Source organism: Prionailurus bengalensis, chromosome D1 (genome assembly GCF_016509475.1).
Source record: "Prionailurus bengalensis isolate Pbe53 chromosome D1, Fcat_Pben_1.1_paternal_pri, whole genome shotgun sequence".
NCBI lineage: Eukaryota > Metazoa > Chordata > Mammalia > Carnivora > Felidae > Prionailurus > Prionailurus bengalensis.
The window spans coordinates 109,049,607-109,057,756 of NC_057346.1; the positions used below are offsets into that span (position 1 = coordinate 109,049,607).

At 56.1% G+C, this 8,150-nt stretch overlaps 1 long non-coding RNA gene across 1 annotated transcript; it reads left to right on the forward strand.

Moving 5' to 3' along the window:
* The first annotated feature begins 5,657 nt into the window (after window positions 1-5,657).
* LOC122484015 lies at window positions 5,658-7,881 on the forward strand. The gene is made up of 2 exons (XR_006297519.1): window positions 5,658-6,226; window positions 7,616-7,881. It is a non-coding gene; the product is annotated as an uncharacterized LOC122484015 (long non-coding RNA).
* Window positions 7,882-8,150: the final 269 nt, after the last annotated feature.

Sequence of the window (8,150 nt, forward strand, 5' to 3'; positions counted from 1 at the left end):
GGCGGGAGGAGAGGGAGAGGCTGGCTGCCGGGGAGGCCTTTCCATTCTCTGAGGGCTCGGCTCCGAGCCTGTGATCCCAATTCCAGGCACCCTTGAGATGACCCAAGAGGGGCCCGGGGAGGGAGCCCAGCTGAGAACCAGATCCCCTTGGGGAGCGCGGCTCTGCATGGCAAGGCGGCTGCCGGAAGTTCCCCTGGAAGTCGGCTTCCTGGTCTGGGAGGCGCTCTGCCCCCTTTTTTTCCACTCAGGCATCTGCCCACACTGTGTAGTGCTCTCCCTCTGTGTCCCCCATGGGTCTTGGGTTACGCATCCCCCTGAGGTGGCACCAGCCCAAGTCCCTGCTCCGAGCAGGGGGCCAGCAACACCTGACTGGATGGTGAGGACGGCAACATGAACGGCAGAGCCTGGAGCCTGCTTCGGATTCCGTGTCTCCCTCTGTCTCTCTGCCCCTCCCCTGCTCATGCTCTGGCTCTCTCACAAAAGTAAATAAACTTTAAAAAAATTTGTTTAAATAAATAAATAAAGCTTTTGTTTTTATTTTGAAAGAGAGAGCGTGCACGCAAGTGGGAGCGGGGCAGAGAAAGAAGGAGAGAGAATCCCAAACAGGCTCTAAGCTGTCAGCGCAGAGCCTGACGCGGGTCTCAAACTCGTGAACTGTGAGATTAGGACCTGAGCTGAAATCAAGAGCCGGATGCTTAACCCACAGCCACCCAGGTGCCCCTCCACTTGTTTTTAGAACATACCCCACGATCTCCCCACTCGGGGGGCTTGGCTCGGCACTCTTTAACCCCCTCCCCACCTTGGCTTCTCAACAACCCCCCCCCCCCCCCCCACCCACATTCCCTTCACCCAAGCTTCTCACCCTGGACAGGTGACTTCCCCCGGGATCAGATCTTTCTCCCTGGGGAGGCCAAGACCCCATTCATTGTCTGACTCCTCCTCCCTGCTGTGCAGCCTTAGGCAAATTATATCACCTTTCTGGGCCTCCATTTCCTCATCTCTAAAATGGGGAAGGAGCAATACCTACTCCTCCCCTTCGTGGGGGAGGTATGATGCCTGTCTAATGGTTTCTTCCCACGCCCAAGGGCAGAGCACTGTGTTTTGCACACCTCTGCAAATGAGAGGCAGGCACCTGTTTGCAGAGGCAGGAGAGGTGGCGGCAGAGTCAGGATCCCCCACCGTTGTGAGGCCGGAAGTCCTCTCCGTGAGCCCCAGTTTCTTCCTCCGTGAAGTGAGGACGATCACCCCTCCTCTATGAGGTTGTGGGTGACGTTGGGTAACAGATGTGACACCACCTGGAACCCGCGTGGCTGTATCTTTATGTGATTTTGTCAGGCTCGTCCATTCACTCATCCCTGAGGACGGACCGTGTTCCAGAAGCCATTTTTATGCATCTCTCTTCCACCTGCCTTAGGTTCCTGGGGCTGTCATAACAAAGTGCCCCAAGCTGGTGGGCTTCAAACAATAGAAATTTATGGTCTCACAGTTCTGGAAGGCAGAAGTCCGAAACCAGGAGGTCAGCAGGGCCATGCTCCGTCTGAAAGCCGCAGAGGAATCCTTCCTTCCCCTTCCTAGCTTCCGGTGCTTTTCTGGCAATCCTTGGCTTGCGCCGCATAAACCCAACCCCTGCCTTCATCACATGGCTCCTCCCTGCGTGTGTCTGTCTTCCTGTCGCCCTCTTCTTAAAAGGCCACCCGTCGTGTTGGGTTGGGGGCACACCTTCTGCCACTTCATCTTAACTCCGTACATCTGCAACAACCCTATTTCCAACTGAGGTCACATTCTGAGGTCCCAAGAGTTAGGACTTGAACACATCTTTTTGCAGGGGACCCAATTCAACCTATAACACCACCCTAATAGATTACTATCTTGGTCTCCTTTGGTGGGGCTTTTTAGTGCATCAAAGTTTGTTATTTTAAAGTTTATTGGGGCACCTGGGTGGCTCAGTCAGTTGGGCGTCCAACTTTGGCCCAGGTCATGATCCCCGTGCTTTGTGGGTTCGAGCCCCCCCTCGGGCTCTGTGCTGACAGGCTCGGAGCCTAGAGTCTGCTTTGGATTCTGTGTCTCCCTCTCTCTCTGCCCCTCCCCCCCCCGTCTCTCTGTCTCCCAAAATAAATAAACATTTTTTAAAAATGATAAAGTTTATTTATTTGAGAGAAAAAGAGAGAGCACGAGCACACAGTAGTGGGGGTGGGGTGGGGGGTGTGGCAGGGAGAGAAGGGGAGAGAGAATCCCAAGCAGGCTCCAAGCTGTCAGCGCAGAGCCCGATGTGGGGCTCATGTTCACGAACTGTGAGATCATGACTTGAGCCGAAATCAGGCTCAACCGACTGAGCCACCCAGGCGCCCCACTAAACATTTTTTAAAAATAATAAAATAAGGGATGCCTGGGTAGCTCAGTCGGTTAAGCGTCTGACTTCGGCTCAGGTCATGATCTCACGGTTCATGGGTTCAAGCCCCGCATCGGGCTCTGTGCTGACAGCTCGGAGCCTGGAGCCTCAGATTCTGTGTCTCCCTCTCTCTCTGCCTCTCCCTCTCTCTCTGCCTCTCCCCTGCTATATGTTCTGTCTCTCTCTCAAAAGTAAATAAAACCATTAAAAAATTTTTTAAAAGTAATAATAAAATACCAGCTGCCCTTGGGTTGCCCTAGTGGATTATGTCTGCTAGCCTAGCACACAGAGCCTGGCTCAGCCAGCACCCGGCTCCAGAGGTCCCCAGACCAGAAGAGGCCCATGGCGGTCAGTGCAGGGGTACTGGGACTTCAGGGCCCCCAGACCCCCTAACTCTTCAGAACTCGAACAGCAGACGTCCCTGGAACAGTCTACACAGGCAATCCCTTCTGAGGCCGGGGCAGTCCCGGGTCATTCTCCACCACTTACAGCATCCGGGACCCTTGCGCAGGCCTTCCCAATCTCGGTCTCTCAGCTGGTCGGGCACGGGCGGCTCCTGCCTCAACCGCAGCGCCTCAGATCCGGCCACAGGGGGAGGGCTTCGCGCTTCGTGCTGCTGCAGCCAGCGGTGTGCCAGCGTGGGGAGACACCCACAGGAGGCCAGAAGCCACACTGGATTCAGAATACAGCAGAGCAACCGCACAAGGTTGCATGCTCAGTCTGAGAAGTCAAGGCCTCAAGGCACACAGATAGCGCTGGCAAGGGGAGGTCTGCAGTGACCGTGACAGGGAGCACTTCTAGATGCCCCTGCAAAAGGAGTTGAGAGAATTAGTGACTGAGTTGCCCAAAGGGTGTCAGCTCGGAGTCCGGTCAGCTTTGCAGGGGACACTGGGGATGGGAACACAGATGACCAGGAATATAAGCCACTTTGCACCTGACCGATGAGCTGGCCACACCCAGACAGGGGGAGACAAAGGAAACAGACAACAGATAGGGAGGGGGGTCTCGGTGATCTGAGAAGCCTTCCTAGAGGAGAGGGCCTGAGAGATTCCATAAAATAGAGAAAAAATGGAGCACAGTGAGAGGGTACAGGCACAGAGCAGGGGGAGCCGCGCAGAGCCTGGCTGTGACCTTGAGCCTGAAAGACACCGCCAGCCCGAAGCCAAGGGAAGTGGGAGACTTCATGGCAGATTCTCACTGCTCCCCCTTCTCCCAGGCAAGGAGGACATTTTAGAGCTGCCTGACACTTTCTCCCTGTCCAGATCAGGTCCACACTTCAGAGAATGCAGGCGGATTACCCCAATGTCACCCAGAACAGGATGGCAGGGTTGGGCCTGGGTCAGGACTTAAGTTTTAAGCAGTAAGTTGCATGCCCCAAGGTTGGCTGCCCTTTTTTTTTGCCCCCATCAGGTTGACACTGAGGCAGTGGGAAGGGCGGGGTACGCAGAGCTGGGGAGAGTCTGCCTGCAGGTCCAGATATAGCCAGAAGGGGGCAGCTGAGCCCGCCCTTTGCTCCTCCAGCTCCTCCAGCGGGGCTGCAGAGGCAGTGAGCCGGCATTTCCTGCCCAGATCCCTGGAACCTGGAACCCGGGGCAGAATCTCCCCCGGCAGGGGAGAATCTCCCCCTGGCTCCTGACCACCACCACCGTCCCACAGTCCATGATAGGGGGTCCTGGAGCTCCAAGGGCACTGATTGGTGAGGGGACCCACATTTTCCAAAGATCAGGATCCGCATCCTGCAAACAGATTCTGCTTTGGAATTTTTTTGTTTGTTTTTCTGTAGAGTGACAACCGAGTCAAAATATTTCACACCAGGGCTACGTGGGGAAATCCAGGGGGTGGGGTGGGCACACCCTGGGCCAGTCATCTCCGTCCTGCTCTGCCCAGTGCCCACAAGAGCTGACTGTTCCCGGCCCCTGCCCGACAGGCCCCCACCCCCTGCCCAGCTGTCTCTCAGCACCTGCCTCCCCCACCCATACTGAGCCCGCCAACTATTTTTAAACTACTTGTCATAAATACAGTTTGCAAGAGGATAATAATAGTCCCAGCTCTTTCTCAGGGTTCTTGTGTCCCCTGCCTATTCGACCTTGGCATTTGGTGGAAGGGGTTGTAGTAATCACTGATACTCTAGGCCAGTGAGAGCACAGGCCTCCCTCACGGTGTCAAGGTCAGCAGCCTCCAGGGGCCAGGGGTACCACTCAGAGGGTTTCTCCAGTGCCTGCACAAGTCCTGGTGCCAGGCACGTTTTGCTCCCAGATGCCACTGGGGGATTGGGGGGGAGGGGGCATGGGGTCTGATCAGAAACGGCTCCTTTAGAGGTTCACGGACTGTTTAAATGACCAGTGCTCTGGTGGAGTCACTCTAGGGACAAGATGAGGCTCAGGCCTGAGGACAGGGACCCTAGCAGCAGGGACCCTAGTGGAAGTGGGAGGCTCGGCAGTGGGGGCTGCAGGCAGCCTGGAGAAGGTAGAGGGCTTCTTGGGGGCTATGCAAACCTAGGGGTGTGGGGTAGTAGGATGTTGGCACCCCCAGCTCCCTGCCCAGGGACACTGTCACCAGGATTCCTGGTGGGTGGGGCTTGGGGAGGGGCTGGCAAGGTGGGTACAGGCCAAAGGGCGGGGCCTAGGAAAGCTGGGACTTGCTCAGTCAGCAACAGGGGGACTGAGGAGGTCTGGGGGCCACTGGTGGGGCACAGCAGTGGTCAAATGAGACAAGGCTTGTGGGTCAGGGTCCCTAGTTCCACAGGACTTCCCTCTGCTGGGGACTGAGAAGTGACGACACAGGTGCTCAGCATGGGGGGGTAAGGAGGCAGGCGGGTCTGGTGAGTGCTTAAGGGGCAGCGGCTTTAGGACATAGGGAGGTGACCACGAGCCAGTGACAGAGTTGGCAGGAGAAGGGAAGGCCGGGCTCCGGGCAGAAGGTCAGCTTGGGCAAGACTCAGGGAAGGCAGGGGGTGGTCAGTAGGGCCGGGGCACCGACGGCCTGACGCCCAGGGGTATCAGGTGCATGTGTCAGTGGGTCCAGGAGATCCAGATGCAAAGGACTGACACTATCCAAGTTGTTGCCTGGAGGCCTGGCCAAAGCGTGAAGCCTGGCCTTAGGAGGGGAGAGCCTCAGGAAAGAGCATCAGGGCTGAGAGCCCACAGGCTCCGTGCACCAACAAGAGATAAGAATCAAATGGGAAGGAGCCCTCTCCTAATCTCTCCTGCTCCCCCTCCTCTGGCCGCCTGCCCTTTGGTCCAGGCAGGGTAAAAAAAAAAAATGTAGGATGAAATGTAGGTTAGGTCCGTCTCCTCCCCTGCCTTACAAACCAGCCTATGGGGAGTCTGTACCCCAACACTCTCTCCCTCAAATGCCTTCTGCCAGCTCCAGCAGAGACAGGCTTCCCTAGTTCCCTTAGCTGGCCCCAGGCATTCAGGGTGAGCTGCTGGGCCCCAGTCCACACGGAGCAGCCCCTGGCCCTTCCTCCTGGTCTCTTGACCTGGGAGTCCAAGTTGGACAGGCTCCCAAATCCGGGCCTGCCATTGAATTTGTGGGGCTGCTGCTGACCTGGGCACTCATCTCCTTCCTTCAGTCTGCCAGTATCGCAAATATTTGTCAAGAGCCTCACAGCGGACAGAATGACCTTTACGGAACACAGGCTGCTTTTGTTAACACATTTTACTGAGGTCCACTGCGTGCCAGGGACTGCAGGGTTGGGGCGATCCAGCGGAGGGCGAAACAGAAACCCCTGCCCCAGGAGCCCAAGTCCCAGGGGTGCACAGGACCCACTGAGAAGGTGACCTCTGGGCAGAGGCCTCAAGCAGCTGAGGGACGGCTGGGCCAGATGGCCACCAGGTGAAGAGCCTTCTGGGCAGGACGATCCGGGTCAGAATTATGAAGTGGGAACGAGGAAAGACTAGCTGGGAGAAGTTAAGAGCGTGCCCAGGGCTACACTGTGAGATGGGGCCCAGCTTCCTGCCGGGGCAGGAGAGGCCAGTGGGGGCTGAGCAGGGAGTGGGGGTGGGGCAGGATGTTGTTCCAGCACCGGCTGCTGTGAGGCAAGGCGAGGCAAGGCCGGGCAGGAAGGGCTCCCAGCCACCACTGGGTGACTGTGCAGTTCCCTTTGCCAGGCTCTGAGACAAGGGGCCTTATGGCTCAGAGGGAAAAGGCCCCAGTCAAGGGTTTCCTGTAAGTAGAGAGCCAAGGTGACCCGGGAGGTCACAGCTCCGCAACTGGACCTGTGGGGAATGGAGTCAGGGTTCCGGCACATTCTCTAGTTGCCCTGCCCTTGGTGTGAACCTGAAGTAACACCCCTTTCTCGCCCTTCTCCTCTCCCTTTCGCAGGAGCTCCTGCAGGAAATCTCCTGGGTCCTTTCCTGGGCTGGTGTGTGTTTGGCAACAGAGCTGAGCCGGCTTCAGAATAAGAGGGGAAGGCGGCCGTGACCGGAGAAAGGACTTGGAACCCAGGCCCTGACCCTGAGAAATCGAGATGTTGCCCAAGGGGCCCTCTCCCGTCCTCCTTCCCCCTCCAACCCTGAGCTCCTCAGTGGGCGGCCCAGGAAGGAGAAAGCTTCAGCCGCCTGCCTGCTCGGGTGGGGTGGACCCATCACCAACCAGCCCCACCCAGGGATCCAAGTTTCTCTGTTTACGACTGTTTTCCTGGAACAGCTTGTTTTGATCCAGAGAAATCTGCTGACGCACTGCCTGCTCTCCTCCCTCTGGGCGGAGGTATTTTTAGCCTTATTTGTTGAAAAAAAAAGGCAGAACCCAAGCCCCACATTTGTCCACCTCACTGTGAGACTACCTCCCCCCCCCTCCATCCCCCACACAGGACAGAGATGTCCCTGTATGGCTTTCTACTGTTAAAAAACAAAATTCAACTGAGCAAGTTTAACGACCTAACTGGCTGTATTCAACGATTCAACGAGTTAGGCAGCATCCCATCTGATCCATAGAAAGGAACTCCAGGGAGCTGTGCAAAATAGATGGGTTTTACAGGCCGAGATACCGTGTGACAAGGGGGTATTAGTGAAAGGAAATGGATTGTTTCAAGCAAGATCACCTTCCTTTAGGGGGGAGAGCCAGCAAGGCAGACTACCTCACTAGGGCTGATCTGGACATTCCTGATGGGTCTGAAGCTGCGGTTAAGTCAGGCATTAAATCTTGATGGGGCTTAGCACACATGACTCCATTTTAGCTGGGTCGTTTATTTTTAACACTGTCTTCCTCTCCACCCTCCTCAAGGACATTCCTTTCCCAAACAAAACCGGCTGTGTGGAACCGGAGGCCCGGAGACCTTCTACACGAGGATCCTCTGAAACTGCCATTTCGTCCTTGAAAATAAAGCGGGTGGACAGAGCAGCTCCAGACACGAGGGCACCAAGAACGGCCTTATGTCCTTTTGCGATGGCGAATCCTAAGCCTCGTGGAACCCGAATGCTTCGTGTTGCTAATTCCACCTACTCCTACCTTTCTGAAAAAATAAAATCTAAGGACGTTTGTTTCTGGGATTTGGGAATCTGTGTGAATGAGGGCGATTCTTAGACCAGAGGTGGAGAAAAGCAAGCTAAGCTTTCAGGCTGGGCCCAGGAAGCAACGACACAGCGGTGACTACCACCTCTCAGGCACCTTGTAGATAAATAAAGGGCTGACCCCACAGCCTGGTACTGTGACGCGGCAGGAAAGGAATCTGCTTGGTATTATTCACGCTGTACAGCTTTCTAAAACATCCTGACTGGCAGTTCTCTCTTCCCACACTGTTCTCTCAGGCCAGGTCTCT